We start from the raw sequence: 25360 nt of genomic DNA on the forward strand, positions 1-25360 counted from the left end.
TACGGGGATGAGGGAGGTGGTGAGAAAAGAGGAGGAGCTTCAGCAGGGGCCATGGGCTCTCATGATTGGTGGACCTGGTCATTGCTCTTTTTGCTGTCCTTGGGTTAAAACTCTTGTGCCAAAATTCATTACATTTTATTGACAGAGTATATTTATTCTTAGATTCTAGCTACTCTCCAATTAAGGGTAGAACCACGAAGCCTTTGCTTCTGACCAAGGAAAAGTGTAGGCGTTTATTTCCTTCTCTTCACCTCTGCTTCACCTGCCAATTGTCTCTGCCTAGTAGCCACACCACTCTCCTCCAGATGGAGGAAAGAAAAGATAAGTGAAGCCTGTGGGGTTTGATAATCTGCAGTGGGGAAGGAGGGACCTCAAATACAGCTTTCTGTGTGTTTTGTCTTTTCTGTTCACTTCATTTCATTTTTGGGGATATTCTGTGATTTAGCTTCACAAGTGTTTCATTTTATCCCAAAATTCTGTTCAAATATCCCCAGATGGAGACAAAATATGTAATTGTAAACTAGGTGGATAGATTCATCAGAATAAGAAAAACCCATCTTTTTAATGGCTCCCGTGTGCCCCTACTGGAAACTGCTAATCCAGGCTGACAGTAATGACTCTTACTTGTCCGAAGATATAAGCTTACATTTTTCTTTGGAAACTAATTACTGGATCATTTATAAAATTAAAATTTAGCTACATGCACCTCTCCTGTGCTGCTGGTTATTTTTCAGCGCCTAACTCTGTTGGTTATGGCAACCCAAAACTACTTTTACTCAGTGAATGAAGACATTTTACAACATAAAATAGATCTTCAGGGAAACTTCAGAAACTAGCTTACTGATGGATTTTATTGCATGATATTCATCTTTCTCATCTTTTATATTTTCCTCCCTAGACAGCCATCTCCTAAGAAATCAGACTGGCATACTATAACCGTCTGGCTCATTTGAAAGGCCTGATTAGTGTGAATAATAGTGATATATATAATAATTATAACTAATATTTATTGAGCCCTAATCAAAAATACCCTTCTTAAACACAGCTTAGTGCTACACAGAAGTAGAAATATTCATTTCAAAATTGGACTCCTGCACTTTAGTATGAAAATTTCCTTCCTTTGCCCTCCTTGTTTTAATGGGACCCTTATGTTGTAGACATTTCCCACCACACTATAATACTGGTCTCAGTATCCAGAAAGCTGTCATATATTACAAGCTTATATATTAGCAAGCTTACTTGCTTTTTTGCTCACGTTCCTGAGAGGAAGACAAAATTGCAGCTTCCCTGTTGTGTGCCTCTGTTTCTATTACTTCCACTACCCCTTCAGGTCACTCAGATGTACCAAAACATGATTGGTGACTGTGGCAATTTGATTTTTCATTAACTCTATTCAGTAGCTTTGCTTTTTTGGGCAGAAGGATTTCACTTTATATCCATGTTTTGGATGAGCAAAGGTAGGCAGATATTTTTCTTTTCTTTTCCTAGAAAATGTAAATCCCAGGGGAAGATATTGGGGATTCTGGTTTTCATTTGAATGCCCACTCAGGTCATGAGAGATGAGTTGTAGTCTTTGTTTTGCCCCAAGCTCAGAAACCCCAATTTACAGGAAATTGACCAGAAGTCTTCGCAAGAAGAGCAGGGATTAATGCGAACCGTGCAGCAGTCAAATCTTCATCCAGGGAGACTCCACACCTCTGTGAGAGCAGAAACCAGACAGGAACTCTGCCTCCCTGTTGCGAGGCACCCCATGGCACCTTGGGTGCTCAACATGAAAAGACGGAGCATTTCAGCGTTAGCCTTTCACCTCGTAATTCTCATTTCCAGAGCAAAATATCATTTTGTGGCAGCCTGAGGTTTTACCCTCTAAACATGAGCATTCTGATTTTCTTTTGCTGCTCCCAGAATGTTTGTATTTGTTGTTAAACAATGTCAAAAAAATATTTGTAAAGAGTAATTTAAAGGGTAGAGTGCAGTGGGAAAATCATAGATTTTAAATACATATCAATTATCAGTTTTGCTTCAACATTTTGGACTTAGACTGAAGATTGATGTTATAGTTTTACACCAGATCAACGGTGAGTTTGATCTTTACCATTCGCTACAATGTTCTATGAAGTTTGAATCCAATTATTTTCTGAGCTTTTCTATCCAAGTCCTAGCTCTCTGACCCTACGTGTCTGGAGACAGGGTCACTGTCTGCAGGAGAAATAGCTGTCTTTGCCAGTGGCATCTCCAGCCTCCTGTAAGTATTTCCTAGCTTCCTTCAACACAGCTGAAAGGGTGCTGGAGTTTCTCAATACTCACTTCCCTACATCCCCAGAGGGGATCTGCTCCAGGTGGGTGGGCTCACATGCAGTCAGCTGATAGCCAGATGCCGAAACTTTAGGCTAAGCTGTACCCAACTGGGAGCTCTCCCATCCCCAACACATTGGTATCCCACACCAGACACTCCCTTTGGAGTAGGGTCCAATTTCAGCATCATTTATGTTGATGCTTTGGGTCTCCAGAGTAATTATCCCCAAATTTTAAACAAAATCCATTTTAGGATCTGCTTTGTCCCTAAAGTTTTTATGCTCAAACTCTATAATCTTACTGCATTTATTCTTAATTGTTAAATAAGAAACAATAATGTTTCAATATGTGTTATTCTTAGATGTTATATGCACATTTTAGTGAATAGATAAAAGTAGGCATTGATTCCGAATAAAAGCAGTGGGAAATACAGCAGATACGAAAAACAGAACTTAAGACAAAAAAAATCAATGTCCCTCTGTAATGCTTTTCCTCCTTCCGCATTGTTAAGTTTTCTCTGATCTCTAGAGCATGCCAAAAGTTCAAGCACAAATAACTATAAAAAGAGAAGCCCAAAAAACATTTTTTTAGAAGAGATGTATTAAATGTAAGATCTTTCACACAATAATTTTTTAAAAGAACACAGTGAACAAGGTAGATAAGTTAAAAGATAAGAGGATTAAAAAAAATGGAACAGATTAAAATACTCTTGGCCCCTCTGCCTTATCCATCCCACCACCAGCATCGGCTGCTTTTTCGGTTTATTTTTAATAGAGAAGGACTGAAAATTAATCTTTTGTATTAGAGGCCAGAATAGTGTTACTTTTGTGGGGTACTGATGGGAGGTGCCCCCAGGGGAGCCTGCTGAGTGCTTGAGTTGGGTATCGGTTGCAGAGTGTGTGTGTGTGTTTGTGTGTATGTGAAAATTCATCGAGCTGAACACTTACGACTGGGGCCCATTACTAAATGTAAGTCACGCCTCCCTAAAAAAAATAATTTAAAAAGCAGTGAGATTTAACCTAAACTAGCTTATTAAGATGTACAAAGAGTATTTCTGTTCCCCTTGGTACAGTGCACCGTACTGCCTCACACCTCACTCGGTGTGCTCAGTGGGCACCGTGGGGGCCCCACATATCACACTGCCTGTTGCAGGGATATCCAGGGGCCAGCAAATCAAGCAGGTGTCTGACCACCAGCAGTGGCCTCAGTTTGGACGGGATTGTTTGTTTCAATGCATTGAGGCCGCTTCAAAATTATTAAATGAAAAACGTTTAATAACTATGCAGCCATTGTTTAATATACATGATGTATGACATTTTTCAGGAAATGGCTATTTAACAATGAGATCTAAATTAGCTGAAATTTCAGGTGCATTTGGAGTAATTTCCCAGAGACCACAACATCAAAGGAGCAGAGAGCAATGGTCAGTTGCTTGACCAGGGGCCAGAGGACCCGACTTTTCCTCCTGCCCTTGTCACCAGCTTACTCAACCACTTTGCCCAGGCCACCTGAACACTTGGCCCTCAATTTTCTTATTTATGAGATAAAGGTGTCACAACTCTAAAATTATGAGACTATAAAATTTTAAACTTTATAAACTCTTTGAATTAATATCTTGAACTGTTACCTGTCCCTAAGGGAGAGGCAAGTTTTTAAAAAAATAAGAAATTACATGGTAAAAAAACATTCAAACAGTACAGAAAGATACAAAATGAAGTCTTCCTTTCCACCTAAAAATGACTCCACTCCACTAGAAAATGACATAGTTCCCTAGATTATATTGACCAAAATAATTAGTGCTAATAATTACTTATCCTCCAAGAAATTTTTATGCAAATATAGATAGATTTTAAAATGTTTATGCAAATGACTTCATACTAAATACTGTCCATATTTTGATTTTTTCCACTTGATGTATTTTCAGATCTTTCACATGAAACATAGGAATTTACCTCATTCTTTTTTAACAGGTGTATGTTATTTCATTTTTCTTCATAATTTATTTAATCAGCCTTCCACTAATGGATGTTAGGGTTATTTCCAGAATTTTGTCATTACAATTAATTCCCTAGTAAACATCTCTTTATGTGTGTAAATAGGCATATTTTTGCGAATATATCCCTTTAGGTAAATTTCCAGTAGTAGAATTACCAGATCAAATGACAGGTGCATTTTAAATTTTGGCAGACTGTGTTAAATTACCCTTATAAAAGGTTTACCAATTTATCCTCCAGCCAACCACGTGTTAGAGTGCCTATTTCCTCCCACCCTTGCCAACACTGGGCATTACAGATCTTTTACATTTTTTGTCAATCATATGTAAAAATATGGTGAGGGGTAAATGTTAAGATCAGAATTGAATGATGTAAGATTACCAGTCTTAATGTATTTCCTTGTATTTGGCCCAACAGAAAGTCTCTTTCATCTTTAAGTGTTTGGAGTTTTGCATTTATCAGCCTGTCAATTTATTCTACAATAACTTTTGAAGTTTAACAATTAACCAGATTTACTTATGCTACTAAAGACTATCAAGACACACCTTACATTTCCATTGTGTTTCACTCCCTCATTTAGTTTCAGAAGATTTGCCATAATGGGCACAGCTGCCATTTAATTGATATAGATGAAAACACAATGTACACGTCACTGCCTACGTTGTGTCCTGAGACTTGAACAGTGAGTGAAAAGGAAAAACAGATTATGCTTTGTAGGACATGCACCATTTTCTCAGGTTAACTCGTAGATTTTTTCTCTGATCTAGTAGGGCTCATCCTAACAGCTACTTGCTAATCCTTCCAGAAGGCGGAGTGCAATACCCTATCCCGACACTGCTTCAGGCAGAAATATAATTGTTGAATATTAACCATATTCCATTTTGCATCTGGCTTCACAGACTTTCATGAACATGGTTGGTAGGAACATGTCTATTTACAGAAAGGGAAAATGACACTCAGCAACAAGAAGTGATGAATTCTAAGTCATTAGGTTGGGGCCCACCTGAAATACAACTTCAGACTTAAAAACCTTCAGTGCTTTGAAAATATCACACATAACTAACTTTTACTACTCCCACAAGAAAATTCTAATAATCTGTAGAGGTTTTTACAACCTTCCTTTAAGCTACAAAAATACTCATCTGCCATGAACAAATCTCCAGAGTTCACTGACAGATATCGTTTGTCATTTAAGCCCTCTAAAGGGTATCTGAGAGTATATTCGTCACAGGCACGGCTTTTTAAATGACCACATTGAAACCTGGGAAAGAAGAGATAAAGGAAAAGAGAAGAGGCAGAGAGGGAAGGAGAAGAAGACTAGAAAGGAAGAAAAGGGAAGTGGTGAAGACGATGCTGAAGAGGGCAGGGTCAGCTGGGGGTCAAGGGTGGAAGGGTAGAATTATTTTCAAATTTATATGGGTCTAGCCTGATTTATTTCACCAGTTATACAAGGTCACAGTGTCAATTTACAAGGTTCTTTTAGGACACCTACCAGTATTATTAGATCTGTAAAATGGAATTTATATCACTACCAAGATTTTTAGAGAACATTTATAATACATGCTAAAAACATGGAAGAGAGATATTCGCTTCAGGAAATAGGGAGCAGATATACTTTTACCTATATTCTCACCAATTACAACCCCAAATCCTGGATATTGTATATAAAACACATATAAGAAAACTCTCAGAAGTGGAGAAAAGAAGGCAGACAAATTAGGGACCTTGATACACAGGGAACAACATGTGGTGAGTTTCCTGGGTTTGTTTTTCGCCTCAGAGAGTCAAGACTTGGAGCCAAGAAGCCACCAACCCAGAAAGGCCAACAGGCACAGACAAAACAACAGCCTGCTCTCTCTAATCAAAGGACCAGGTAAGAGGGCCACGTAAGAAGAGAAAACACTTTTAGACGACAACCACCCTAGTTCAGTCACACACTATGGAATACGTCCTGTGTCCATGGATTGGGATACTCAACTAGACGAATGTTAGTTCTTCCCAATTTGATATACAGGTTTGACAGAATTCTTATCAAAATCTCGGTAAGATTCTTGTAGATATAGATAAGATTAGTGTAAAATTTATATGCGAAGGCAAAGGAACTAAAACTGCTGAAACAATTTTGAGAAGGAAGAATAAAGCAGAAGGAATCGGTCCGCCCAATTTCTAACAACAGTTGAATAGATAAAGAAATAAAGTGTGGTATATTCATACAATGGAATACCACACAACAGTGAGTGAGTGAACCCCAGATACAGGCATGAGATGAATGAATCTACACAATTTGGGGTGAAAGAAGCCAGACACAAAAGACTATATGCTATATAATTTCATTTATGTAAACATTTAAAACAGCAAACCTAAACTATATTGTTTATGGATGAACTTAGGTAGTAAAAGTATAAAACAAAGTAAGGAGTTGGTTTCCACAAAAGTCAAGAGAGTAGTTCTTTCTGGTGGGAGGGCTGTGGGAGAGGTATGACTTGGCAACAGACATGAGGGGGCTTCCGGGCTGCTGGCAAGATTTTATTTCTTATGGTTATAGGAAGTGTGCTTTATAATAATGTCTTAAAGCTGTACTTTCATATTTTATGCATCTTTCTTCACAAAGATTTTATTTCTCAATATAAAGTCTATTTAAATAAAAAAAAAAAATCTCTCAGGACTGCCCCGTGGCCGAGCAGTTGGGTTCCCATGCTCTGCTTGCGCGGCCAGGGTTCACCGGTTGGTGAATGCTGCACAATGCTCATCACGCCGTGCTGAGGCAGCATCCCGCATAGAGGAACTAGAAGGACTTAGAACTGGGATATAAAACTATGTACTGGGGCTTTGGGGAGAAAGGAAAAAGAAAAGAGGAAGATTGGCAACAGATGTTAGCTCAGGGCTAAGCTTCCTCACCAAAAAAAAAAACAAAAGAAGCTATCTAAAAATAATAAAATAAAATAATTTCTCTCATCATCTTTGGGAAGGAGCAAGATAGAAGTTAGGGAGAACAGTTGAGGTGGAGAGGAGAAATTGCTATTGCAATACTCCAGGTATGAGATGACAAGAAGCAGGACTAGCACATTAGTGGTTGGGATGGAAGGGAGATATTTGAGAAGACTTAGAAAGTTAATGGAGGAGAGGAAAAAGTCAGGATGTGGCAGCCAGTCCCTAAAGATGGCCCCCAACAAACCAGACCGCTCAGTAGTGTAGTCCTACATTGATTCTGGGATGGTCCATTAAAGCTGATGGACTGAGGCAGAAATGACACCACATGACTTCCAAGGCTTGGTCAAAGGAAGGTTTGCCTGGGTCTCTTGGATTGAGAACCCAGCTCTCATACTGTGAGAAGCCCAAGCCACCTAACTGAGCTCTCAGCTAACAGCCAACATCACCTGCCAGCCACGTGAGTGAGCTATCTTAGGTGTCCAACCCAGGTGAGCCAGCAGATGACTACAGTCCCAGCTAAAATCTGACTTTAATTCCCTGAGAGAATCCAACAAGAGATACCTTCCTGAGCCTAGTTAACCCGCAGAATTGTGAAAGTAATAAATTGCTATGCCACTAAGTTTTGGAGAGGTGTGTTACATAACAATGGGTAACCAGAACACAAGGATAATTCTCCAATGCCCAGCTTGGGAGACTGGCTGGATGATGATGAACCTAGCTGAGATAGACAATGTCGGAGAAAAAATAGATTTGGGTGAAGAACCCACTGACACTGATTTCCAAATACTAACTACTCTTTCCCCAGTAATTTGTTAGTTCTTTGAAAATATCTTTTTCATGGCCCTTACCACACTGCCCTATAATGATTTATTTACATGTCTGTCTTCCCTGCTAAATTGTGAGGTGATTCAAGATAGGACTGTAACTTAATCAAGCGTCTTATTAGTCCCTGAAAGCAAGGAAACCCTCAGTGGATGAATGAATGAATGAAAAAAAGAATAAATGAATGAATACTCACATCTCATACAGATAAATATCAAATAAACACATTAGGAAACGTAAATGTAAAAAGTAATAGATATCAGTTGCTAATATCTTACTGAACAAGCTAACGTCTTACTAAGCTACAGTTAGAAAACAGTGCAGAATGTGATGAACATAGAACTAAAAAGACTGTGCATTTACCTATCTATTTCACTCCTCTCCTGGACTTACTCCTTCCAGAGAGTACTTCTATTCCATAAATTTATCTTCTATCTGGTATTTAATTAGGAGAGATTTTCCCACTAGGTTTACAGATTATATTTTGAAGATATTCTTCTTTTTGTATGAATTGGGTAGTTAGTAAAAAAAACCAAAACAACAAAACAGAGAATGCCTTAAGATTTTGTGAATTACAGAGATCTACAGGTTTTTCTCTTTACCCAATACGAGATTGTAAATAAATTAAATTGCTTTAGGCACTTCTTTTATCTATCAGTATTGACTATTCTAGGAAGCCATTAGGACAACCCTACTCTAAAATCTTTGATGGAGTGCAATATATTGTATTTAACCCAACAAAATACAATTAATTTATTTAGATTTTAGAAGAGTCAGTGTAAGAATTTAAATCATGTGCGCATGGCTGCCCTATGATTTCAGTTGCCTATCCTTTCCATGAGTAAAGAAAACAGCTATAGCCGACAAATCCATTTGTTGGAATTGTATCATCAGTTGCTTTTGCAAATACAAAATCTGGCAGCATTTTGTTTCGAATTATCACATGAACTTGAATGAATCTTTAGAGAGAGAACTGCCTATTTTGAAGGGCCACTGGACGTACTGAAATATTCATCAGAAAAGACGTCTGCCGACCACTTCAAAAGCCCAACTCCTTCTTCAAATTACACACTAGACATAGAAGATTTGGGGAATGTTAACAAAATGAGAAAATCAATTACTCAGATACTTTGGTTGAAATCTGAACTGCTGAAATTGGGAACAGCTAGAGCTCATCTAAGGTTAGGGGTTGATGAGAAAGTGTCTTTCTAGAATAAGCAAAATTCTGTATACTGTTCAATGATCACTATTACTGCAAAGATGGCCAAATCTTTGATTGGGACATTGGAAGAGTGGAGAAACTGGTAGGGATTCTAAAGAGACCCCTAAAAGTAGCCTAATTTATAAAGACTGGTCTTCTGGATTATTCACTCATTCAATAAATAAAGATGAAATATCTACCATAGTTGCTCACCCTACCCTCTCCTTGAAAGCAGCCCCTTTATGGCCAGTGGTATTTCATTTTTAAAAAATCAGGAACGAAGCTACCTGCACGACATGTTTTTTTTTTTTCTGCACGACATGTTTTATCTTTATTCAAGAAGTCACTTCTGCCAGTCTTGCCAACCCAAACCCATTTCCCCCTTAATGCTCTCCAGCCTCACACCATGACCCCTCCTTTTTTTTTAACCCTCAGTCTTAGATCATTGGTTCTCAAGCTTGGCTGCAAATTAGAATCATATGAAAAGTTTTTTTTAAACATGTAATGCCTAGGCCCACCTGTAGAGATTCTAATTTAACTGCTCTGGGGTGAAGCCCAAGCATGAGTAGTTTTCAGAAGTTCCCCAGGTGACTCTAATGTGCAGCCAGCATTGAAAGCCACTGCACTTGATCCCCACCTCCTCTGCTGAAGCTCTTCCTCCGCCCCTTCCACCCCTAGGAATCAATCTCAAAAGCCTCCACTCAACATCCCACCAGCAGCCCAAGTAACACCTCACCTCTGAGTCATTTCACGACTTCCCCAGGAAGAAACACCTCTCTCTCCTTTGTTCCCCCTTATGCACTCTGCAGAGTTCCATCCGAGCACCTGGCGTGAGCTAATGAACTTCTTCATGGTCAGGTCTCTGCTTCCACTGGACTGTGAATTGATTAGGGTAGGGTTCTTCTATGTATCTCCTATGTGAATAAGCGTTGCCAGGAGGAATGAGATATAAACTACTTTTGGAACTCCATCTTTTCTGATTTAAACCTTCAGAATCCCTTGGGGGAATATTTCCAAGAATACTGGTATTCCAAAGACCCATAAATTCTCCAAATTCTCCCCTGCAGACCTGGTGGGGGGATAGGTGATAGTGGGGTTGTGGGAGCAAATGTCCAAGGCTATAAAAATCCATCTTTAGGCCCAACTGTTGGGACACACTCCCTTAGGGTCTTTGCAGTCCATTTTCGTATTCTGGAAATATCAATAACAAAAATGGCTATGTACCAGGCACTGTTCTAAGATTTCATTTTCCCCCAGCTTTAATTGACAAATAAAAATTGTATATATTTATAGTGTACAACGTGATGTTTTGATATATGTATACATGATGAAATGATTACAACAATCAAGCTAATTAATGTATTCATCGCTTCATATAGTTACATTTTTTTGTGTGGTGAAAACATTTAAGATCTATTCTGTTAGCAAATTTTAAGTATACAATACTGTTTTGTTTCAGGGGGCAGCAAATTAATGCTCAGAAGCTGAGTTCGTCTTTGCGCATATTTTATTTAATGCAGGTTTACTGTAGGAGTTATAACAATTTCACAAGCCAATAGCATACTGAATAATGCCTCTTAATAAGCCAAAAAAAAAAATAACATACATATTCCAAACCAATGATAGATTAATCACACTATTGTTCCAGGCAAGGCAAGATGAAACGAATAAAGTCCAAATTTATTTTAAGGCATACCTTTTTATATAAGTAGGTATTTGGGAGGGGTGGCTTGACCAACCGAGAGCTGACTTCCAACTGCCAGGGCAAAAGTGAAAAGTCCCCTGTTGCTAGAGCACATTGCTAGGGAATGAAGGCCCTGGTGTTGGCGGGCAAGACAGGCTGCTCCAAAGGTTATCACTCCAGGGACCGTCAAATGTCCTTTCTCTTCCTGAGACTGCTGCACAGTTTAACACTACCGCCAACCAAAGAGTTGCCATGGCCACAGCAGGAGCAAGTGTCTCCAGATCTTCAGAGAGCTATTTAGATCAGCAGAGTCACCTTGCCCAGACCCAACACTCTTGAGTAATTCTCACACACTCTGGGTATTTATAGTGTAACTATCCCGTTGTCATAGCTGCTTCTCCACATGTTCTTATCAATAAGCCCCCAGCGGAGTCCCTCAGCAGCTGGGCTGCTGAGCGCCTATCAACAACAACAGATGAAATGATGACACCTGACACAACTTACTTCATTCTTACATCAAAACAACTTTACTTCTAAAAACAACTTTTTCTGTCTTTGCCATAAACAAATGGATTAAAATAATTTCACTGAAGTCATAAACAAGTGGATTTGAAATCATATCAAACCAATACACAACAAATACAGTATTATTAACTGTAGTCATCACACTGTACATTAAATCTCCAGAACTTGTTTATCCTGCATAACTAGAACTTTGCACCCTTTGACCAACATCTCTTCATTTCCCCAACCCCCCACCCCCTGGCAACCACCATTCTACTCTCTGCTTCTGAGTTTGACTTTTTTAGATTCCACACATAAATGAGATCATGCAGTATTTGTCTGATGTGCTGCCTTATTTCACTTAGCATGATATCCTCCAGGTTTATCTATGTTAACTCAAATGACAGGATTTCCTTCTTTTTTAAAGCTGAATAATATTGCACTGTGTGTATATATATACCACTATTTTTTTTAATCTATGCATCTGTCAATGGGCATTTTGGTTGTTTCCACATCTGAACTATTGTGAATGGTGCTGCAATAAACATGGGAATACTAATCTTGATTTCAATTCTTTTGGATATATACCCAGAAGTGGGCTTACTGGATCATATGGTGGTTCTATTTTTAATTTTTTGAGGAACTTTAGTACTTTTTCCATAGCAACTGCACCATTTTACATTCCCATCAACTGTGTGCAAGGGTTCCAATTTCTCCACATCCTTGCCAACACTTGTTATCCTTTGTCTTTTTGATAATAGCCATTCTAACAGGTGCTAGCTGATATCCCATTGTGGTTTTGATTTGCATTTCCCTGATGATTACTGATGTTGAGCATTTTTTCATATACCTGTTGGCAATTTGTATGTCTTTTTTGAGAAACATCTATTCAGGTCATTCACTCATTTTAAAATTGGGTTATTTGTGCTGTTGAGTTGTTTGAGTTCTTTATATATTTTGGACATTAACCGCTTATCAAGTGGTTTCCAAATATTTTCTCCCATTCCATAGGTTGTCTCTTCGCTCTGTTGATGGTTTTCTTTGCTGTGCAGAAGGTTTTTAGTTTGATATAATCCCATTTGTCTATTTTTACTTCTGTTGCATGTGCTTTTGGGGTCATATCCAAAAAATCGTTGTCCAGATCAATATCAAAAAGCTTTTCATTTCATCCTCATAAGAACTGTATTTGCTAGATGCTAATAATGTCCTCATCCTAGAGTTAAAAGAAATTGACACTAAAACTTTACCTATTTTACTTCATATTTGCAACAACCCTATGGGGAAGTGAAGCTCAGAGGCTAAACAAGTTGCTCAAGGTCATGAGGCTAGTAAGTGGAATCAAATCCAGCTCTGCTACTTACTTGTTTAAACAGTTGGGAAGCACTGCCCTATCAATTTTAATAACCTCTTATGTCCATGAGATGCTTTGGGCTGTAAATAAAAGAAACCATAATTCAGATCCATTTAAACAAAAAAGAAATGTATTATAACAAGAAACCTTGAGATAGAGTAGCCCTAGGCATGATCTTCACTTGGTGCTTTGGCTTCCTTCTCTTTCTCTGCTCTTCCCTCCACCTTGTGCAGGCTTTATTCTGAGGTTGGTTCCTTCCACTAGATGGTCACTGAAATCCTGGAAATCATACCAGACACAACAAGAGGCCCTTTCCTAACTGATCGTTTCCAAGGGGATGGGATAACTGGGATCACCTGGAGAAGTAGAATGGGTGCTGGAGAGCCAATTGCTATCTCCACCACCCTTATATTACAGAGCATGTTTGAGTTTTCAGAATTCTTTCATGGCGGTTATTGCTTATGATTTTCATAACAACTTATGTAAAATATCAGTTCTGGGTTGTCCTCAGGGAAGCAGGGAAAAGCAATTTAAGTTTGATTTGAATATTAACATTCAATATATTAAAGTACACATCTCACAATCTAATCCTTCCTTAGGCTTTTAAGTCTAGCTTATAAATTCTATTTTTATAACTCTAACAAATTTGTCAATTACTTTAAAGAGACTTTTGATTTAAATGGTCCTATTTATAAACATAATGAAATATTTTAGGATCTTTTATACTGCACTTATAAATTTAATATACATTTGATTTCATTAAATAATTGTCTGACTCAATAAATAAAACCTTCCTGAGCACTAAATGATTCTTATAAATATGATATGTTAAATTAAACTTATAATATGTTGAATGTAAAGTTCTCTGAAATAATTGAGTTCTAGATTTAAACTTAATCGCAAGTCTGAGTCAATTAGGCATTTGCACTTTTAAATTGGGTTTACAAGGCAGTTACTCTAATATTCAATCATCTTAAAACATAACAAGCATATAAAACACCAAATATGTACATATTCTTTAAGACAACAATACGAATACCATGAGTTTAGTTCCCTTAAATGCTCTTGGGGTTACAAGGCATTTCCCACTCAAGCTATGATTTTCCCATGTAATTATTGCTTGAGGTTGCATAATCACCAAATATTTCAGCCAGGATGCTAACTAAATTCTTAGTGAGGAACAGAATTCTATTTGCAGTTGCTATGTCAGTCACGCCTTAATTTCGGGAGAGCATGGGTCAAATAGCCCAAGGCCCAGACTTTTTTTTTAAAGATTGGCACCTGAGCTAACAACTATTGCCAATCTTATTTTCTTTTTTTAATTTATTCTTCTCCCCAAAGCCCCCCAGTACATAGTTGTATATTCTAGTTATAGGTCCTTCTGGTTGTGCTATATGGGACACCAACTCAGCATGGCCTGATGAGCGGTGCCATGTCCGTGCCCAGGATCTGAATGTGTGAAACCCTGGACCACAGAAGTGGAGTGTACGAACTTAACCACTCGGCCATGGGGCCAGCCCCCAAGACCAAGACTTCTGATTCTTGCCTTAGAGGAGTCTACCCCTCCCACATCACTTGATTGGTTTGTGCATTTCCTTGGCTCTTAAGATATGTAATTGTATTTTCCTTAACTCTCCAAAGAACTTTGAATTTGCTTGATTCCTACATTCTTTTCTTTTTGTCTAGTTTTTATTTATTTTTGTTGTTGTTGTTTCTGTTGTTGAAGAAGATTCACCCTGAGTTAACATCTGTTGCCAATCTTCCTCTTTCTGCTTGAGGAAGATTCACCCTGAACTAAGATCTGTGCCAATCTTCCTCTATTTTGTATGTGGGTTGCTGCCACAACATGGCTGACCAGTGGTGTAGGTCTGTGCCTGGGATCCGAACCTGTGAACCTGGCTGCTGAAGCAGAGCATGCCAAACTTAACCACTAGTCATGGGGCCAGCCCCAGACTCCTACATTCTTTCTTATTCTTAGGATCTCATAACTCTTGTGAGGTATTAAAATGATATTCATTTGAGGGGCCGGCCCCGTGGCGGAGTGGTTAAGTTCATGTGCTCCGCTTTGGTGGCCCAGGGTTCGGATCCTGGGCGTGGACATGGCACCACTCATCAGGTCATGTTGAGGCAGCTTCCCACATGACACAACTAGAAGGACTCACAATTAAAATATACAACTATGTACTGGGGGGATTTGGGGAGAAAAAGCAATTAAAGAGATTATATCTATTTGAATTCTGTGTTTATCTGGCTATTGGTTTACAGCTTCCAAGGTAACTCCACTGACATGATTTATGCTAGACAAGTTGCCTGGAAATCATGTGGTTGGGCTCTCAACTCTAGCAGTTCTCTTCTCTCAGAGCAAGCTCTCTGTGGCCTATGACTCTTGTTCCTGTTTAGAGAACAATCATACAACTCACAAAGCTAGCCTATGAAGGGGTTAGTACCCACCAAAGTGGTATGAAAATTACTTTAAACTTAAAACATCTAAACAATTGCAGCCACAGAAAGAAACATTATCTAAACTTAAGTAGAGCCTCTGAAAAATACAACTGCCATTGAGCCCCCTCTGAAACAGGTTCCAGTTTGGGAGAAGACTGACCCTTAGCACAGGGAAGTGCAAATCCAGCTACCATTAGCATCAAAAAGTCTGATAGAACCTTCCATACTTTCCCATTGAAACCGAAACCTCCCCTTTTTCCGCTCAGTTGGTATATAAACCTTTGCCTCGGGCTATTTAGTGGGTTACTCCTCATGAGCTCTCCCATGTGCATATATAAATAACCTTGTCTTTTCTCCTGATAATCTGTTTATTGTCAATTAATTCTCAGGCCCACGACTGTTTGAACTTCAGTAGTAGAGGAAAAGTTTTCCTTCCAGCCATGTTGGTGATGAGGATGGGATGGTCGGGACTCCTGCTTGCTCCAGAGACTGCAGCTGAGATCCCAGGACCTCTGCCAAGCTGGCAAAGGCACACTTTTCACCAAACACCAGGATCTCTGCTGAGGGTCCAGTCGAGTGAGGGTGGTAAGAGACTCTGCTTGCCTTTTCTAAAAGGGCCTTTTCAAACTTTAGATTTACAGGAGAAAACTTTTTGGTTAGAACTAGACGTTTGGGTATTATGACGCTTGTTACAGATAGCCGTTGTGTCCTGCCCATTTGTCTCAGTCTTTTGTGTTGTTGCTTGTCAGAAGGAGGAGAATCCCAGGGGAGAACACAGGCACAGGTCATCTAAGTCTGTTGTTTGAGCCAGCCTCACAGACTACCGAGTTTACAGTTCTCGTCAGACTGGTGTCCACTTAGACAAACTTTGCTGTGGGTCACCAAGAAAACTGGATGAGGTTCTCCTTCCAACCTGACTTTGTGTCCTGAGAGCTTGGCTTGGATTCAGAGAGGCCAGTCTCTCCAGTTTTCCACCTGCCGTGTGGCACGACAGATTGTTGCTCTCAGGAGGTTCATTTTATGCCTAATCCTACATAATCTCAGCCCATAAGGATCCTTGTTGTCTCTTTCCTCATTGCCTTTGTAGTGCCAAGAATTCCCATCTCAGTGTCATGGGTTAGTGGGTCTGTGACTGGAGATGTCTCATCTTTGTAGGAGATTGGAGACACAAATACCTAAACACCCTTCTTACTACTGTGGCAATGAGAGTCCTTGCTTTCTTTCTGTCTTTGGATATGGCAGCTGCATCTTCTGTGCCCTCTTTGGGGACATGTCTTGTGTCCATGTTTAAGCCATAAGGAAGCTTTTTGGTTTAAGTCACATTTGGAATGAGTGTGCTCTCTGAAGTTGAGTTAGAGCCCAAGATTCTTTGTTTGGAATATACTTCTTAGGCTGCAAGTTCTTCCTGACCTTTTTTTGGTGACCTCTCTGTTCTCCCTACTTGCCTCTAGGGGAAAGTTCTCAGTTGACTGAAAGCCTCCCCCCTTCTCCAACCCCTGCTGACTACGTGCCCCACCACTGTGGTGCTAGCTATCCTCTTCTATTCCTATTGGCATGATTTTACTAAGGATAATTTGGAACTTCAATGATACCATTGAGAACAAGATCTCTCCCAATTGGCTCCTCTAAGATCTCTCCCTTCTTATTGTCTCCCCTCCTCCTTTGACCACTTTTGATCTTCCCTTCAGCTCCTTTGATACATCCGCCTTCAAACTCTCACCTCCTTCATCGCTCTGCTCACCACTGCCAGACCTTTGCCTTCCTACTCCAGCCCTTCATCTCCCTGTAGTCACTCAAGCTTTAGGCCCTACCCCATATCAGGAGCTCTTGAGGGACTCAGGGACCCCCAAAAGCAACCACTTGAAGCTAAAAAGACTAATTAGAAACAGACTGGATACTTTATCCACTTGGATGAGTTTCAGAAACATTCAGACAGCTACTTGATGTATCCTCAGTCCCTTGCCTAAAACTTGGTCCACAGCCTCCATAAGATTACAAATTGGGCAAAAGAAAATCTTAAGTCTCTCACATAAATATTGACAGGAAGTTTTTTTGTTTGTTTGTTTTAAAGATTGGCACCTGAGCTAACAACTGTTGCCAATCTTCTTTTTTTTTTTTTTTTCTGCTTTTTCTTCCCAAGTCCCCCCAGTACATAGTCGTATATTTTAGTTGTGAGTCCTTCTGCTTGGGGCATATGGGACACCACCTCAGCATGGCCTGACGTGCAGTGCCATGTCCGCACCCAGGATCCAAACCAGCGAAACTCTGGGCCACCGAAGCAGCGTGTGCTAACTTAACCACTCGGTCATGGGGCCGGCCCCTGACAGGGAGTTTTGACACTCATATTGAGCAGGTAACCTCAAGTTGTCCCGTCTTCCAGAAACATATTCAGATAAAAATGTAAAGTGGAGCAAAGACAAGAATCAATTCGTAGGTAAACTGATGAATTTTGTATTACTGTGTTTATGCCTAACTCATGGCTAAAATTTTAGACTGAAAGCCATAAGATCTCTATTTGCATCTGTCTGTATGTTTATATATAGGTGATATTTTCCCACCTGTGGGTGGTATTGCCAAATTGAGTTATAAAATCCCTTAAAGGAGCTCCGTTCTAATTGGCTTAGAGAGCTAATAACACCCCTATAAATTTAAATATTCTTAATGCTCCCAGAAGTATCAGGACTAACCCAAATGTTTTTCAAGTTCATGTGATTTGGGTAATCTTTGGTAAATAAGACTATTTTGATATTGTTGGTGATGCGGGGACGGCGAGCCGAAGAGTCGAAAGAAAGATTTCTTGGACTCTCGAGGTCTGGCAGTAGTGCTCTTTTATTTAGAGAATAGTACGGAATAGCATGGGGACAGGACCCACAGGCAAGAGGAGCTGCTGCCCTGAATTGAGGGTTAGGGCTAAATTCATAAGGCATGGGTACGTGACTTATTTTTACGGGAAAAAGAAAAGATGATGTAAAAAGTCATTAAATGATTTCAGTGCAGATGGGGTCTAGTTATTGTGCGGTCGTATAACTTTAGATACAAATCTGGTTATACAGATCTGCATGTAGGTGAGGATGCCCTGGGCTTCTCTCCCTGGGGCAGCCTTAATTCACATGAGTTGGTTTAATAAAAAAGGTATGTCTTCTGAGTTATCAGCATTAAGCATAGCACAAGCATACATTTTATCCTACTTGGGTTTGCTAGTCAAATAAATTTATATCTGCTAGATGTTTAAGATTATAAAATTATAAATTCAACTTAAAGAGCAAAGTACAGGGGCCGGTCCTGTGGCATAGTGATTAAGTTCATGCGCACTGCTTCAGTGGCCTGGGGTTCACAGATTTGAATCCCGGGCACAGACCTAGGCACCACTCATCAAGCTATGCTGTGGAGGCATCTCACATACAAAATAGAGGAAGATTGGCACAGATGTTAGCTCAGCAACAATCTTCCTCAAGCAAAAAGAGGAAGATCGGCCGCAAATATTAGCTCAGGGCCAACGTTCCTCACCAGAAAAAAAAAAGAACAAAGCACAAGTAAAGATTCAATAAAAAATGAGTTGTTTGATATACCTGATTTCATGTATATTAAACACAACAAAAAACAAACATGTATTTAACTTTTTTAGGTTCTTTGCTTTTGTGATTTTTTGATACTTGCCTAAATGCATGTGTTGAAGATTAGTTAACAGGAAAATAACTTGAGATGATGGCTACCTTTGTTTAATGTCTTATGAAATTTTCATAAATACTCCAAGCATGATTGTTAAGAATACAGGTACTAAGTTAATATAAATGGGATAACAGTTTTATACATGAACTTTTCAAGAATAATTCTGTTTTATAACACATATGCCTTAAAATAGTTTCCAAAATCTTTTTAGTGACTTGCAAACTTAGAGTTAGACTAAGTCAAGTAATTAATATTCATTAAGGGCTGACCCCATGGCTGAGTGATTAAATTCATCCATTCCACTTTGGTGGCCCAGGGTTTGCCCGTTTGGATCCTGGGTGTGGACCTATGCACCACTCATCAAGCCATGCTGTGACAGCATCCCACACAAAAGAACTAGAATGACCTACAACTAGGATACACAACTATGTACTGGGGCTTTGGGGAGAAAAAAAAGAAAGAGGAAGATTGGCAACAGATGTTAGCTCAGGATGAATCTTCCTCAGCAAAAAGCATACCTTAAGAAAAATAGATAGTCATTAAAAATCTAGATCATTTCTATGCAAGAAACTCCTGAAATATTCATTATTCAACATAAGTTTAAGTTTACATAATTTTGGTTTCTTTTTTTTACAGAGAAACTAAAGATATTTGGGTGTAATAAACTTGTTCTTTTTTTTTTTTAAAGATTTTATTTTTCCTTTTTCTCCCAAAGGCCCCCAGTACATAGTTGTGTATTTTTAGTTGTGGGTCCTTCTAGTTGTGCCATGTGGGATGGAGCCTCAGCATGGTTTGATGAGCAGTGCCATGTCTACGCCCAGGATTCGAACTGGCGAAACCCTGGGCCGCCGAAGCAGAGCATGCGAACTTAACTACTCGGCCACGGGGCGGGCCCCTAAGCATGTTCTTTTTGCCACGTTGAAGAATTGTATTATGAGGATGAATAAAATTTGTGAGATGGTATATTCATAAACCTTGCTGGTCTGCTACAGAATACTGATATACGACATATAATTCACAATTGTCTACTTAGTTTTCTTTGTAAAAGAAAAGTTACTAATGATAAAAATTAATTATGATCAATATATATAAATGAAACTACTGGAAATAATAAGAGCAAAGGGAAGCAAGTTCATATGAAAAGTACACAGGGAATACAGGATGTGCTTTTGTTAAGGAAAAAAACAGAGTGATTTTGTTTTAAAATAAAATGACTGGTTGTTCCAGAATGAGAGAGAATGGAAGAGTAGAGAAAGCTTGAAGAGGTATAAAAAGTTGTAGAAAGTTTCTGTAAAACAATTTTATGTTGCGTGGTCAAAGCTGCCTAAGGTTGGATGGGTATATTTATAAGATTTTTACGAATGAGCTTTAGTATTAATAGCACCCAAATACAGAACTAGAGTTTAGTTTTCTCTCTCTGTTAAAATGGCAAAGTTTCCTTGGATTATTGGCCTGTTCTTAATAAGAGATCATAAAAGGGTTTTCTTTACCTTTTAAGTAATCCACCTGGGAAACAAAGCTTCTGTGTCTTAGAATAATTCCCTCTGTTGTCTTTATCATGTCTTTGACTATTTAAGAGAATCAAGATTTCTTGCTTTTAAAAGAGCTAAGGTTCTTCTTATAATCATGTTACCTCCTATATTTACTTTTGAGATTTTTATCATCTCGTTGGTTAAATGCGTAACTGAGTGTTGCTTCACAGGGACCTACAATCCTATTTAATCAAGTCTTCAAACCTTTAGGCATTTTGACAACTTTTGATATTTTGCTTCCCAAAATCAGATCCTACGTGAAATCTTGATCTCAAATTGACTTTGCAATTTCCCAGAGGCCTCCTGGAAAATTTTAAAGAGTTTGTTCTTTCACCTTGTTAAAAGAGAAATGTTCAAAATAATTGGGTTTATTTGATATATTTAATTGCATGAAAGCATCGTCAAATATGAAGAGAAGCTTAACCTTCCCTAGGTTATATTTGAATGGGTAAATGTTATTAATATAAATAGTTCAGAATTATACAATATTCCTAGAAATTTGTCAATATCCTGTCTATGACATGTCCTGGTACTGCCTTGACTGATATTAGAAAAACAATAACAGTATAACCTTATCAGCCACATCTCCAGTTATTATTTAAAATGTTGTATGTCACAAAGCAACCAAATTTCCTTGTCAAAATGCATGATTTTTTATAATGAACTCTCATCAGATCTTTACCTGTGACCATTTTAAGTCTTTTGCCATTTGCAAAGAGTTATTGTTTTACTCTCACGCTTCCTGAAAGCCTTTGCAATCAGCTATAGGCTGGTATGCTTATCATTGACTAAAGAGGGCTGTCTGGGAGATCCATAAAAAGGACTATGCTGGAGGTACAGGCTTCTGATGGCATTGCTTAAATGACTTTGTGATCATACCACTGACCTGAGTAGGAATTGCCAGAACTCTAGTGGACAGGCTGATGGGTTCATGAAACCACCAACCCAGGATCAAGCAGAACAAGGAATAATTACATGGGACTAAATGAACTGGCGAAGGAGAATTATGGCTTTTGTTTGGAACATTGCTGTTTTCTTTAATGTTCTGTTTTCTGGATTTAAGGAATCTCTTTCTCTTTCCTCTTATCTGTAACATAACAATTTAACAGATTATACCTTTGTAAACAGAAATGAAACATTTATCTTTCTCTTTGCCTGATTTACTCCAGAATTCAGAAACTCTGAGTATTCTTATTTTCATGGAAATATAATTATTTGCATAAGTTGAGCAAGAATCTTCCTCCCTACAACAGGACATAACTGGAAACATGGGACATAGAACCAAGACTTTGCCTGGAATGGCGTATTTGAGAATGATGTGCATGGAATCAAATACATCCAGACAGTTTTAAGGAACTAAGGTGACTTTATGGAGTCAATGCCTACAAATTCCTCTTGGAAAAACCAACCTGGCTTATGAAGTACCCAGTCTTACAGGTGAGTAAGGAAGGTCACCTCTGGGCGGGCCCAGGAAACTTAGGATATTTTGGAGACCTCAAGAAGAGAGGAATTCACCCAAATCCATAAGTATTGCAAGTTCTTGGCTTGGGCTTCCTACGCTTGAGAGGCTTTTAAAAGTCCAATCTGAGATTCCTAATGAAAAGCTCCAGCAAAGCAAACTTAAAAAGGCCTATGTTGGCCAATTACCATTCTTGCCGTATTTATGGAGATAATCAGGCCAAACTCAATGAGACTAGATTTATTTTGCAAACAAAAATAATCTCTCTTTGATTATTCTTGATCAAAAGGGTGGCAGGGTGACCATAGAGGTAAATTTTATGTTTCACTGGGAAACTATAAACCACCCTTGTGGGTTATCAGATTCGAGTCCTCTTCCTTGTCCTTGAAGTTTTATTATCTACCTGTAAATTGGGCTGGATCTTGCCATCTTGCACATTTTGTCAGTCCTTACCAAAATCTCAATTCTTCTAATTTCCTTCAATATCTACAATCTTCCAAATTAACATTTCCAATTTTTCTCCTACCCTCCTGACTTGGTGTCACCAAAAACTAAAACCCAACTGCCCAGATCCTTGTTGGTGTCTAAGGTTGTCTCGAAGCTGCCCTTCTTCCGAAGCCCTGCAAGCCGAAGCTGGGAGACCTGATGTAAACTTCAAAGGACTCATCACCACAACAGTTTGCACTGTGTCTTCCATGTTCTGCTGTGGGAAATAATCATGACTGTGGCTCTGATGTCTACACCATCACCAGAAAACATTCAAACTGTAAATCAGAAAATCCATCAAATTGCCACTGCTGTCCTCACTCCACCATCTAAAGATGCTTTGAGCACAACTAGAAATCTTCTTGACTGGCTGCACTCTGGACTCAAAAACTGAGTTTATGGTCTGCTCCAACAATTAATATTTATTTTTCTTATTGTTTCCATAGAAATACCCTTTGGTAAATGCTCAGGACTGGGAGACTGGTTCAACAAAATATAAAGCAATGTGTTTAGATTTGTTCTTTTTTTCTTGTTCATATAATCTATGTTCTTTTTTCCCTCCATAGATCTCTTACCTCACAACTTCTAACCAGAACAATCAACCCATCTCCTTGTTTGTGAAACATCCCTACATGATGGACCTGTATCATTCCCACCCTCACTTTACACGCCTTTTGCATGTCATTTCCTGCTGTAATGAAGCTCCATGAGGGCAGGGATTTATTTTCTAATAACCACTGATCTATCACTTAGAACACTGCTGGTTCATAGTAGGGCTCAGTAAGTGTTCAGTGAATAGACGGATGAAGGAAGGAAGGAAAGAAGGAAGAAAGGAAGGAAGGAAATCAGTTACTAGATTGGAGACTCTATTAAAACTATGTGTGAATGCTTTAAAAATTTTATCCCAATGAATAATAAGAAGTCCATCATTCTTTCATCATGAAAAGGTCTTAATCAATTTCCCCCACACCTGTTATGATAGGGAACCATAAACTAATGGAATGATGATGCATCTAACAACCTGAAAAAGAAGGATTCTCTGTGTTCTCTTCAGACTTTCTTTTAGACAGTGTCTTAGTCTGCTCGAGCTGCCATAACAAAATACCATAGCCTAGGTGTCATAACAACAGAAATTTACTTGTCATAGGTCTAGAGGAAGTTCAAGAATAAGGTGCTGGCTTATTCATTCCTGGTGAAAGCGCTCTTCCTGGCCTGTAGATGGCCATCTTTTTGCTGTGCTCACATGGCCTTTCCTCAGGCATGCATATGAGGGGAGAGGGAGAGAGGGAGAGAGAGAGAGATGTTTCTCTTCTTGTAAGGACACTAATCCTATCATGGGGACCTCACCCTCCTGACTTCATCTAACCCTAATTACCTCCAAAGGCCCCACCTCCAAATGCTATCACATTGGGTTTAGGGCATCAACATATGACTTTTGTAGGGACAAAGCATTCAGTCCATAAGACAGGCTGCATGACAGAATGACAGAGCACACACAGAGTCCCTAAGACTGGATGGGGGGCTAAGATCAAGGTTCTCACTATCAGATGTGTTATTGAATGACTTCGACCTTAAACAAGTCACAGTTTTCTTGGGTCTCAATTTCTTCACCCAAAAATAAGGGAGTTGAAAAAGATAGTTTCCAGGATTTCTTCCAGCTATCACATTCTGTAGTTTTCTTCATTCAGGCCCTGAAGTTGTACATTTATGTGATATTTTGCCTCATTATCTTTAGATATCCTACTAGAGAAAAGAATGATAGGGCTATTTGAAGAATGTAGGTGGACAGTATGCACCCTAAGGAGCTGAAAGAGATAGAATAGGAAACAGGACAGGCAGTGGCTGAAAGCAGCCGTCTGTGCAAAGGATCTGTCTCAGAGGCGAGGAGTCAGTGAGCAGGCCAGCTCGAAGGCCAGGCACAGCGCCAGGACGGTGGAATGGATGAGCCTCTCTGAAGCTGTCTATATGAAGAGTGACTGTGTCATCAGATATATTGGGACTAGAAAAAAGGGAGACCCAATGGGTACTTTATTTATTTCGTGGCTGTCTTATCTCTCCTGGCTTTTTTATTTATTGCCTGTCTTTTATTTCTCCCAGAATCTTCCCCCTCACTGAAATCTCTATGAGAAGAGTTGTTGGTAGAGAGTAGGCACCCAATAAATATTCATTAAATAAATAAAAGATGGCAGGGTCTCCATCAAAGCAACATTCATACATTGTTTGGAAAGTAATTACTGTAAGAAACACATTATTTTTTTCACATAGGACCCAGTTCTTTCTTTTCTTCCTTCCTTCCACCTATCTATGTAATTGAAACAAAAGTTTCATGAAACAAATCTTACTCTTGCTAGACACAATGCATTCTGGAATTTTTATCTTCTATTTTCTTTTAAAAAACATTCTGGCCCTGACCTACTCTACTCATTTAGCCACCTCAGAGGGAGCGGGGAGGGGCCCGCCATGGGTGTGATGGAGTTACCCCGAGCTGGAAGTGGATATTGCCGGCTGTCCCAGCTCAGTGGCGCTAGTCACAGCCTCTCCCCTGCTTCATTCCGATTCTCTGCTCTGCAAGGAGGCTCAGGACTTTAAGGAGCTTTCTTCATAGTTTTGCCTTCAGGGAATGAATGTGCCAATCAGCAAACATGAGAATCTGTCCCACTGTTATTTCTATCAATTAATTGATATTCTATTTTAATTAATTAATATTAATTGATATTTCATTTTGTGTACCTATCTTTTGTGATTTTATTAGTGTGAGTCAGATCTGAGAAACCATGCACCTCTGGATGCCCTGACAACATCATAACTCTGCAAAGAACGGGCCTCAGACTGGACAGAGAGCTGCCAGCTCTGTGATGCTGTAAGGGGAACCCTCCTTTTGGCAGAGTCTAATGCCTACAGCACTTTGTAAAGACAGCAAAGATCTTTTTGGATGCTGGCACTGGCTGTATGGTGAAATCCTCTGTAAACCTGTGTAAGCCTCTCTCTAT

The 25360-nt window shown here is 39.2% G+C and overlaps 1 long non-coding RNA gene across 2 annotated transcripts; it reads left to right on the plus strand.

Annotated features, from left to right (window-relative positions):
• Positions 1 to 1263: 1263 nt before the first annotated feature.
• On the plus strand, positions 1264 to 25141 carry LOC138915268 (uncharacterized). Of its 2 annotated transcripts, XR_011420965.1 has the most exons (5): positions 1264 to 2245; positions 6070 to 6162; positions 15614 to 15809; positions 21679 to 21862; positions 22455 to 25141. It is a non-coding gene; the product is annotated as an uncharacterized lncRNA (long non-coding RNA). The 2 variants fall into 2 exon arrangements; XR_011420964.1 differs by having other exon boundaries at positions 1267 to 6162.
• Positions 25142 to 25360: the final 219 nt, after the last annotated feature.

This window comes from Equus caballus, chromosome 8 (assembly GCF_041296265.1).
Source record: "Equus caballus isolate H_3958 breed thoroughbred chromosome 8, TB-T2T, whole genome shotgun sequence".
NCBI lineage: Eukaryota > Metazoa > Chordata > Mammalia > Perissodactyla > Equidae > Equus > Equus caballus.